General features: G+C 36.7%; 3 long non-coding RNA genes across 3 annotated transcripts; 2 read left to right on the top strand and 1 right to left on the bottom strand.

Moving 5' to 3' along the window:
- The first annotated feature begins 1,434 nt into the window (after positions 1 to 1,434).
- On the top strand, positions 1,435 to 1,916 carry LOC118600218. Its single transcript, XR_004949808.1, has 3 exons — positions 1,435 to 1,615; positions 1,703 to 1,746; positions 1,823 to 1,916. It is a non-coding gene; the product is annotated as an uncharacterized LOC118600218 (long non-coding RNA).
- On the bottom strand, positions 1,757 to 8,912 carry LOC112151443. Its single transcript, XR_002920128.2, has 3 exons — positions 8,212 to 8,912; positions 3,784 to 3,943; positions 1,757 to 2,428 (listed from the first exon to the last, which is right to left on the bottom strand). It is a non-coding gene; the product is annotated as an uncharacterized LOC112151443 (long non-coding RNA).
- Positions 2,018 to 2,747, top strand: LOC112151442. The gene is made up of 4 exons (XR_002920127.2): positions 2,018 to 2,089; positions 2,197 to 2,277; positions 2,368 to 2,467; positions 2,563 to 2,747. It is a non-coding gene; the product is annotated as an uncharacterized LOC112151442 (long non-coding RNA).
- Positions 8,913 to 11,633: the final 2,721 nt, after the last annotated feature.

Here is an 11,633-nt window from a genome sequence, read left to right as displayed (position 1 = left end):
TCAAAATACGATCCTTCTGCTTAAGAAAATGGATGGACAAATCTATAAGTACAATAAGCTTCCTCTTGAAAATAAACCACTATTACTTTCATTTTGCGGATTTCTCTGTCATGCTAAAAATCAAAATATAAATTACATAACTCAGTTTTATGAAACAAATAATTCAAAACAACAAACCCATCATTTTTGCAATGGATGGCTTTTTTTTTAAAGTGAAAGAGCCTCAATCAAAGGATGATATGAGGCTCCAGACCCCTGATCTATCCCATTGTTTTTGCTAATCAGTTAGCTAGCAGATCTTTTAGCCACAATTGCCATAAATATTCCATAATTTCACAATCGTTTGATCTTAGTTCCAACATTGCCCTCCAGAATGGCAGGTGATTTCCTGCTGTTGGATAAAACATTTATATTTCTGCTCAAACTTAATTGTTTTCTGAATTTTTTCCTCTCAAACATTAACCCTAAACACATCCTGTTTTTCCAACGCTCTTGTAACGTAACTCTGTCAAGGGAACCAGCATTAGACAACAATAGGCATTAGATTGCGTTACACTTTCTTGTGTTTTACTCCACATAACATTAGTTGACTTTTCACACAACAGTGATCCCATTTCTGTTTTTCTCCGTAACAAGTATTGTTTAGTGTGGAGGTTGCCAGCAGCAGGTTAGCACCTACTCAGCCCCGCTAACACGATATGCATTCACCTCTATTGGGATATGCTCTGCAAATTCTATTTATGGATGCAGAGTAAAATGACACTTTACCCCCAAACCCCCACTGTCTGAAGGGAAAAAAATACATATTATGACCTGTCTACATGTTAATACAAAACACTTTGGGACAAGACATGGAGAGGGAATCAGAAGTGTCCCCACACACACACACGCTTCATTTATTCATCTGGAGAAGTTGGATAAATGTTGAAATATGCACAAACAGGATATTAAACGGATCTAACGCAAATTGGAAATGACTAAAGATGCAGCATTAAGTGGGGTTCAGTGAGGTGATTATCACTGTCACCAAACAGCAAATAGATCCCCAGCTGCTGGAATGCGGTTCACCCCTGTGTGAACTCGCGTTCCTTTTTTCGCGTTTACATTTAAACTAGACAATCTATTTATTGGATTGTTTAGTATATTTGTATTTTATAATTTGTTGTTGATTTAAAAACTTTTCATTTAATTATTTTATTTCTTGAAAGAAACATTTTTATTGTTATTGAATTTGATTTATATATATATATATATATATATATATATATATATATATATATATATTGTTTTATATTTCCTGTTTCCTTTACCTTTCAACTAAACAACCTGCACATTTATTTCTTTATTTATTGAATGGATTGTTTAGTGTTGAGTATGGTATAGTTTGATGTTTTTTTTATAAGTTCTCTATTAATTATTTTCTTTTTTGAAGGGAACTTTATGAATATTTATTTTATTCAATTGTTAGATTGTGTACTGTTAGTACTTTTTTTATATTCCATAGTTTAGTTTAGTGTCTGACTTTAAGATTTGAGAAGTTTTCTTTTAACGTGACTTTTCCAGATATGTTTTGTGTTGAAGCATGTTTTTAGAGAGGAGGCTGAAAAACACCATGGTAAGACTTTCTTTTTATACTTTGAGAAAATGTCAGAGTTTCAGTTTTCTTCTACATTTTTGATTTTGTTTGGCGGTTTTTCTTCAGATTAAAAGCCTGCTTTCCTGTATGAACCTGAAGCAGAAATTAAGGTAAGTCATATTTTCTGACAAAATGTTTCATTCAAAGTTGCAGCTCCCAATTCAGGGAAATTCTTTGTTCTCTTAGCTTCTATTCCTAGTCCCGCTTTGGTTCAGCGTCTTGGGCGGAACTAGGATGATTCCAGCACAACGGGCGAAGAAGGAAGGAGCACTGAGGAGAGCAGAAAGGAGAGTTTTTGAAATCCACCAGACTTTTCCACCATAGTTGGACAGTGTGAAAGCTGCTCAGTTCTTTGGTTAAATCCACGTCTTTCCATCAGCAGATTTCCTGAAGAGAAGACCAGACGCTCAGGAAGTTCTCCTTCTTGGTCGTCTCCTCCTCATGTTTCTGGAGGTAACTTGAACTCTGAGTTTCTCTCATCTTTTATAAAGCCTCAATCTGACTGTTTGGATGTTCATCTGAAGTCTTTAGTTATGAGAAGAACTAACTCATTTCCACAGGAGAGCGCGACGCCATGGTGATGCAGAAGGATCCTGACGGTCTGCAGGATGGAGCTCAGGAGTTGTTAAACGTGGACTGATGTGAGCAAACCTTTAGAAAAATCTTCTGTAAACCTCCACACCAAGAAAGGGAGGACTTTTCTTTTTCTAGCCAGCTCTCCATTTGCACAGGTTCTGGCTGCAGAACACCACGATGGAGCTCCATCCTCTGTGTGCACAGAGGAGCAGCTCTCTGAAACATGGGGAGAAGAAAGCTTTAAGCACTTTATAAGTAAGATACTGTTTTTTTATGGAGACTTTGACTTTTGTCTTTTGAAGAAAACTCCTAGAAGTAACAATTGTGTTATTGTTGTGTGTTTTTTGCAGTAATCAGTTCCTGCAGGAATCCATTCCTAACCATCAGGAGAACATCATGAGCTGCCAGCAGCCAGATGAGGATGTGACTACCACAGAGAAGCAGAACTGCTCCTGAATTGTGAAGCTGAGCTGGCAGCAGTGGCCAAGGAAGTGGCATGGAAGAGATTTCTGCAGGAATAAAATCACATTTTCCTCAAATGTAGGCATACTTTAGCTGCTCTTTGTGTTTGATTATAAAGAAGCTGCTGAAATGAGGAGGCAAGGCAGGTGCCATGTAGAGCATCGGAGAAAACTGGATACTAGAGTCCTTCTTTTCTAGAAAAAGCTTCAATATTTGTGTTCTTTTAGCTTTCTGACACCAAATACAAACCTGGATGTTGTTCAAAATTGAGCTGTAAAAAACAAACAAACTGAAGCAAGAAAGACATCTCTTCCAAAATAAAATCTGTCTCATGTCCAACATGTTTTAAAGTCAAGAGAAATATATCTAAAAATACTAAAACTGACAAGAAATTCAGAAAAAAACTTGCTTTGAAGACGACTCACTGTTTAATTTAACTAATTTAATTTAATTTAATGTATAAATTCCATATAATTTAGACAATTTTTAAAATTTAAAATAAAAACCAAATGTTATTCTTTAAATATGTCTTTTCTATGATTACCTTTTTCTGTGTGGGTTTTCAAAATAAACCAAATCAATCACCCAATCAAGATCCCCAAAGAGCCAACTTTTGCTAAATTGTGCACAACCACAATTATATGACACCAAGTATTTCATATATTCGAATAGAGCCGTGAAAGATAAAGCCTGGAGCAAGATGTGTGAGATTTGCCCGCTATGACATTTCACAAGTTAAGCCTTAACTGTGGGAGACAAGTACTAGTCAACAGCAGAAAAATGTTAATAAAATAATGTCCAGTCTGACCACCATGAGCTACATGCATGATCTAGATTGCAGCAGATGTGAGCGTAGCATAATTCCTCAATAAAATCCAGTATGATTGAACTTCCTCCATGTTCATTCATACATTCATCCCCACACTGACCCTAGAGTCCTTTACCAGATCAAACATGAACAAGCTACTTGACGCCTGGTTTGACTGAGCCTCTGTTCAGCTCTAAAAAAACTTTTTTGATCATCCCATTGCTCCTGTTGAACATGGAGCGGGCTAAAACAGAGAAACCTAACAAGCCGCCTTCTCCAGTGAAACCAATCTTTAACTCACACTTGCAGAAAATGTCACTCTCCGCTGGGACGCAGGAGGTTTGGCTCGGGCTTCAGACGCAGACCGTGGTGAGTCTGCTGGCAGGAGCAGGCAATCATTCCCCGGCCCCTCTCCTCCACCTCCAGTGGCTGGAACACTGGGAACCACAGTCTGTGATTACCTGCCAGGACAGAGATGATGGGAGTTCAGAATGGCTCCTTTCACTCACTCCTCAGGAGATGTGTTTTTAAAACCTCCGTGTTTTAAAGTTTTGGAAATTAGTGAACAATTATACTCTGAAGTCATTCCTCAGCATTGACTTTGAGGTCAATTTTCTCATCAAAATCAGGGTAAAACAATCGAAGCAGAGAAAGTAGATCTGACACTTTTTTTTCCTGGTACGGAAATCAGGGATAAATGCATGTCAATCTTTCACGGAGAAAGCAGCTATTTTTTTTCTCTCTTTTACATGCTTCATACTTTTCTAATTCCTATATCTTTTGGACAATAAGTTGCACCCCTGGCCACAACAATTTAGAAACTTCATTTCTGCATTTCCCTCCATTTTTATTTATTTATTATTTTTTTTTTGCCTTTATCAAACTCAGCGGACAAAGTTTTATATTTCTTGCAACCACATATTTCTATAATAAAAATGTTTTAAATAACCTTTGAGCAGGAAAGAAGTATATCAAGGGGTTGACGGGAAAGAAGAGGTGCTTCACTTGATGCACATCATAAAGAACTTGCTTGAGTCAATCTTAGTACCATATTAGATATAATATATGGTAAAAAAAATATATAATTAATGTGACACATTTAAATGGAGATCTATATTTTAATTAATGGTGATCACATCAAAATCCTCCTTTTTCCTTTAAAATTTTTTTTATTATAACCTGCAAAAATCAACAATTAGGATTTTTTGTTTAAGACTTGTATCACTGGTTTCAATGTGATGCAATTAAAAAATTAGCTTTTCTCATTTTGTCATTTCTGTTGACTTTTTTCCTCCCCTGAGCGGTGAAGCTTCAAACCAGCAGCAAAACAAAAATGACTTAAATCCAAAAAGTCTGTTGACATCAAAAGGTAATTGATAAAATAAATGTACAGGTAGTTAGAAGAAAAAAAAAAACGACTGCATGTTACAGTACAGTAGTCTCACCCCAAAGGGAGCGGCGAGCAGCGATGCCCCCACCTGTCTAAGCCTTGTTGGACACACTGAGTGTGAAGCAGTTGGGCTGTGGCTCATATTTTTACTCTTTGCTGTGTCAGGAAGTCACACTATCATCATGCCTTACTTTAGATTTCAGGAACTCACCAACTATAGGATAACTATCAGGACTCGGGCCTGCAAATTTACACTCTTGAACAACATTTATGCTTATGCTTTTTTGGGCAGCAGTTATATTTGCCGATCCCTACAAAATAACTTAGAGAAGCTCAAACCTCCTATTTTCCACCAGATTTATAAAGTGATTCCTCTTTGTATAATCTAAACCAAAACTTAAATAAAAAAAAAGCTTTTATTTTTCTTTTATTCTTTCAGTAAAAAATATTTTAATGAAGATTTCTTAATAAATTGGCATCAAATTTGGTTATGGTCCAGTGTTAAAGACTCAATCAAAGACGCATGTTTTCAACTTAGATTTTAAATAACCAATTTCATTTAATTTTATGTATTTATTTTGTATTTAATCTGTCTCAAATTTTACACTGAAAAAGTGAAACATTGGATCAATTAAATATCAAGTTCTTTAATTTGTTACATTTAGATTTTTTTGTTTTCATCAAATTAAACTTTTAAGGTTCAACTCAAAAATGTAATTTGATGAAAACTAATACATTTAAATGTAACAAATTACAGAGCTTTTTGCTAATCGATTCAATGCTTCACTTTTTAGTGTAGCCTCAGTATTTTTTTTATTGTTGTTGTCTTTAATCTAATGTGTTTTATGACTTTTTATTGTTTTAACTAATGTTTATTTGTGTCTTTTGTGTCAAGTGACTGCTTGTATTAAAAACTAAATTATATAAATGCCAATTGATCAAATTAAACCAAACAAATAAGAGCAACTTTTGCTGATTTTTATGCTTTGCAATAGTTGTCTTTTTAAAGAACCATTTTTGCTGATACATCACAATCTGAAAGTGAAAATTTGAGTAAAGTTTTAATTAAAGTGTTTCATTAAAAAGAACTAAAGAATAATTTTGAGTGAAAAAGTGTAAATAATCAGTTTTTTTTATTTGTATTTAGTTAAAAAGTTAAAATCAAGCTAATTTTTGTTTAAAAGATTGGATAAAATCTGCTGTGACTTCCCCCCTGACTAGTACGGTGTAAAACCATCTATTTTTAGCTTACTAAAACAAAGCTATTGTTAAAAGGCGATACACTGAATGTAAGCGCTTTAGTCCACTCTCTCCCTGTGCCATTTCCTCTCATCTCCTTCCTGTGGTGACAGCAAATGGATTTATGTGAAGGTAGTTGCCCAGAAGCCCCTCTACTGTACCCTCCCTGCAGAGCCTGTCACGCAGGCTGATGAATTCTCCTCCGTCCCCTTTCCCTCGCCAAGCTTTATGATGGAAACTGATACAAACACCGTGATAGGGTTTCGGGATAAATTATTCACGCTTCCAATGCTCTCTGCTGCTCTTTCAGTTCTTAGAGGACGTCCATTTCACAAATGGCCCTTTTTTTAGACCTCATCCTTTTAATTGATCTGCGGTGAAGACAATACATATGTGATTGAGGGAGCGCACGATTGCTCTGTAAAAGTTTCGAGCCGCGCGGTAGACAGACGATGTGTGTTGTCGGGTCATTTGGTGCCTGGAGATTTACTATCTGGTAAATGAAATGGTTGTCCGTCGACGGAGCGCTGGTCTGATTCCTCTACCATCTGCTAGGATAGGCCTTTAATTGAAAAGAATTTCTGGACTGAAAGGGAAGAGCTGGACAAAGTCTCCCAGTCCCCCAAGAGAGAGAAGTAATGAAAAGAAAATAACTTCTCTCCTCTTTAGTGCCTATGGAACCCATAAAGAATAACAGGACATGGGGATAGAACAGACGCTCTGCAGTAGTGAGTGGGTGAATAACTTTCATATTACAGCTTACCATCTGCTAAGTCGGTTTCGGATGGAGGAAGCCAATTGGATTAAACGTTACGGCCACTTTGCTCGCTGCGGGTTTTAGGACTGCCTTCAGGTGGCGGCCCATAAAGCATTTCTTTGTCAGATTTATTTAGACATGAAAGATGTGTTTTTACGTTTTGTGTCAGACACACCCACTCCCACTTTGACAGTGGGATTTTTCTTAAAACAAACAGGAGGGACGGGGAAAGGGGATGGCAGATATCCTGGAGGCCATAGAGGATAAGTGATGAGTCTAGCAGGACCCAAGGCAGAATAACAAATCTCACCTTTAATGTGGCTTCCATCATCGGGAATGTCCCAGACGCAGCCGGAGAGCAAGTGTTTGTATGTGAATAACACGTGCACGAACCCTGATAAAGTTTGCTCAAAGGGACGTTTAGTTTTGTTTTTTTTTTACATTATTACCCCGAGTGATGAGTGAGTTTGCATGTCTACCAGCTAAACTCACTCTGGCTCCCTCTGTGACAGCCCAGACCAGAAAATATATCATTTACATCCACTCTCGACCAAAACGTGCTGGATGGATCAGTTCCACACTTATTTAAGTAGTTTACACGATGAGGTCACTCGCTAAATAATTTCAGCCAAAAGCAACAGATATAGATCCTAAAAGTAAACAATAAAGAGAGCTTAAGTAGGCAGCATCAATGGCAGATTCTGTACTGCAGCAGATGAAATAGAAATGGTAGCTAATAATGATGATTTGAAAACATCTGCAGTGTTGAAACGAGGGCCTCCCCGAGCTCACATCCACGCCGCCTTGTGTGTTTTGGCATCCACCCTGCCCTTCACCGAGCACAAACACTGGGGTTTTAATTCTCAACCCCATATTTCCAAATTCGTTAAGATACGCTCCGTTCCAGGGTGGCTCGCTGCATTACACATTAATCACGAGACAAGCCAGCGATACATTTCACTTCCTGGCCTTGATTTTATGAAGAACGCCCTCAAGAATAGCGACTCTGCGAGTGAAAGTGGCCCAGTCAGCAGAGCATTTTTAAGCAAGCTCTAGTCTTATGGCAGGAAAAACGTAATCAGATATACGTCCAATCAGGAATGCAGCAATGAACAAATTGCACATGAGTAAACAGTTTTGTGAAAACAATAAGCCGTGGATAGAGCGGCTCCCTTTCCCTGAGAGGGGGTGTGTGTGCGTCTGTGTGTGTGTGCATGGGTCACAGCTTGTACACTGACATGGACCCCATTAGATCGGATGACAGCACTTCATAACATTGACACATTCACAGCATGAGGTGTGCTATTCAAGAGTTCACTACGCTGATGATATACTGTACGCACCTGACGTGTCACGGCCTAAATTTGAATCAGCTAACTGCCTCGGCCACGAGAGCGAATGAGCGGCGCCCTACACAGACGGAGCTGAGATATATGTCTCCCACATGCACACACATTCAATTTGTATAAAAATGAAACATTGTAATCGTCTACTTATAACAGTTTTGCACAATTTTAAAAGTATGCTTTCTATCATTTCAATTAAATTATTGAAAAAAATAAAACAAGTTGAAGTAGACAGAAAGTGGGTTGCTCTCCATAACATGGAAACAGGTAGTTAGAATTGTGTGATATCCTTTTTTTTATTTATTTTTATTATTGTGAGTTGCATTTATGTGATACATTTTTTGTTTATTGCCAGCAATGTTATAATTTAAATTTGAAGAACAATTTATGCTTTTATTTTGAAGTCAATGACTTCTATTGAAACAGCAAACGTTTTGTTGGAGTTTATTTGGGTTCCCTGTTAAAATAAACAAAACAGGAAAATTCAAAGAAGATGAAAGTCTATTGAAGAAAACTTTACAATTATATTATTATTATTATTCACTTTTGTTTCTCCGTCTAATATCTTATTTTGTAGCAATTATATGCAACTTTGTGTTAATTCTATATTTGTTTTAAAGACTCAATAAAAATACATAAAAGAAGAAATTTGGAAAATATTGGCAATAATATAAAAAGCAAATAATTATAGACAAATATTACACAGTAACAAAATATTATTCTAAAATATTTCAATAAAGCTTTTATTTTGAAATAAATTCATGTTGCAGTGCAGGGGTGTCAAACTCAATTGCACAAACAGCCAAAATCCAAAACACACAACCGGATAAAAACAGGATAAAAATGTATTGAACACTTTACAACAAAATTGTTAAAACTTTAAACAGTAACTTTTTAACATAACTACGAAGTTAAACTTAGGTTAGCCAAAACAGCTAGTGTGTGGCTGAAAAAAACAGCTAAACTTCAAAATAGCCTAAAAAAAACCCTTCGTAAACGCCAAAATTGTCAAAAATGCTAGCAGAATTCCAATTTTGAAAACTTTAAAACTGTAACTTTTTAACATAATTATGAATAATAAAAATACAGGAATATTATTCCAGAATAAATCAACCTAAACCTTAAATAACTTTTAATATTTTACTCTCCATAAAAATATATTTTGTCAAAATTATACAAGTTAGAAATTAGCGCAAGTTAGCATCAGGCCATTAATAAGAATAAAATAAAATGATTTGTAATTATCTGGAGGGCCGGATGTAATTATCCGGAGGGCCAGATCTGGACCCGGGCCTTGACTTTGACACGTGTTATATTGGGTCTAATTTTTTTTTATCAAAATAAAAGATTTATGTCCTTAAAAATATGGACTTTTTTTTAGCTTAAAACATTTTAAATGATTTAACTAAGATTACAAATCAAAAGTTATAATATACAGTGCTTTTCCTTATACCAAAGGAAAATATTGGGTCAAAATTAACCTGTTTTAAAGTATAAAATGGGTCAATTTTGACCCAAATTTAATATGAGTTAAGAGATTAAAAAATCATGTTCTTTTTACTCTCTTGGTTATCTTTTAAGGATAAAATATTAGAAAAAAATCTTTAAAAATTTCTGTTTGACAGAGATCTAGTGTTTATGTTCTAACTTTTCAACCGTTAACACGATCAATGTAATTTCAGCAGATTCTGGAGGAGAAAAGCGGCTTTTCTCCTCCAGAATCTGCTAAAATTACATTGAAAAGAAAGATTTTGTATTTAAGCATCACTGGTGATGCTTCAGGTGTTAAAGGGTTAAAATGTTCACTCAATTCAGATTAAGTTTCCATTCCTTCTTTTTATTATTTGACATCTCTGTGACTATCCCAAATCAACCCTCTTCTGACGTTTCGTAGAAGGTCGGATTACCTCAGCATAATTTGCCAATGTTTGGATGGCAAATGAGATCATTATTATGTTGAGGGCCCAGAGATGATTCCAGCCCCGGCTGAAGCCTCCCCCAATTATGCGTGTGGGGTAAAGGGGGCCTCAGCCAGAGCTAAGAGCCCCTGTGGCTCTCCTCGCCTCCTCACTCTTAAACAAACACCCCGGTCAGACATCAATAGGAAGCGTCTCTGTTTTAGCACGCCTGACCTTTAGCCGCTGTCCCAGTCTGTGTCCACCTAGACCAGACCTGCTCGTCACAGGCATGTAGTAATCACTGTTTCCAACCAGAGGAGCATCATAAACCTGCCGTGACCCTCCGCTAAAGATGATGGACAGACAAATTGACTAAAAAAATGACAGTGAGGGGTTTAATTGGCGGTGGGGGAAAGGAAGGGAAAGTAAAAACAGTCCTGATTGAGAGTGTGAAGGAAGCCCTTTCAGAGTGGAGGGATAGCGAAGGAGGCGGGGCCTGCTGTTCACCGGGGGGCCAGCTGGCAGGGCCCAAAGCTGGCATGACAGAATGTGACAGAGGATCCGCAGTGCAGGGACTCGAGGAATCCCGGCACAATAATGCGGATGGCAGAGACTAAAGCCTAGATTTAATCACCGCCATCACCCACCTGCCAATAGAAAATTACACAACGGATATCAATGGCAGCCCTCCCCATGGCATTGAGCCCCCCCAGCCACATTTCCAGGCTGGTCCCAGCTGTCAGTCACTGGGCTTTAATGGTAAATCCTAATGGGAAGAACCACAGCTCCTGCAAACAGTTTTTTTAAAATTTAATTATACTTTTTACATTTTTAGGAAGATATTTATATATATGTATATAAAGTTTTTAGCATCATGTTTAAATTTCTATTTTACTTTTTAATATTTTGCCTTTTAAAAGTCTGTAAAGCTTTTTTTTATCACAAAATAAGCTCTGCCTCCTGCTGCGTCATCCTAGAGTAAGCAGTGTGTCTTCATTTCTCCAACAAAAATAAACATCCGATTTTTTTTAAAGATGCCTCCAAAGTCTCAAAGGGTCAATGACTGTAAAGGGCAGCCTGTTTATTAGCTATACTTTTTCAATTCATCAAAAGAGGATTTAAAGGTTTCCAAGAAAATCTACATTGTTAAACACTTCTTACATTGTTTAACATAGCAAAAGTGAAGAAAATTGTACTAAAATAGTATTCCTGAACATAAATCAGAAAAATCTGTACCACCAGGCCAAAAAAAGCATTTTTTTTTCTTAAATCTGCAATATAAATTTAGATTTTTCACCTGAAATTTCTTTACAGCTCTTGTTTCAGGTATCCCATAATTTTCCTGAGAAACAAAATATACATATAGGCTTGTATTGCCCAGGTTGATCAAGGCTCGTTTTCTTTGCAAATGTACATCTGTGTTGTCTGAAGTGAAATTACAGATAATTTAGATTATATAATGATGTTGTCAGTCTAAAGCGGAGCAGACTCTCTGATTCTAGCCAGAGCTTTTTTATTGTT

The sequence above is a fragment of the Oryzias melastigma genome, linkage group LG20, assembly GCF_002922805.2.
Source record: "Oryzias melastigma strain HK-1 linkage group LG20, ASM292280v2, whole genome shotgun sequence".
NCBI classification, from domain to species: domain Eukaryota; kingdom Metazoa; phylum Chordata; class Actinopteri; order Beloniformes; family Adrianichthyidae; genus Oryzias; species Oryzias melastigma.
Note: the sequence above shows the minus strand (reverse complement) of the source record. Positions and strands in the feature narration are given on the sequence as shown.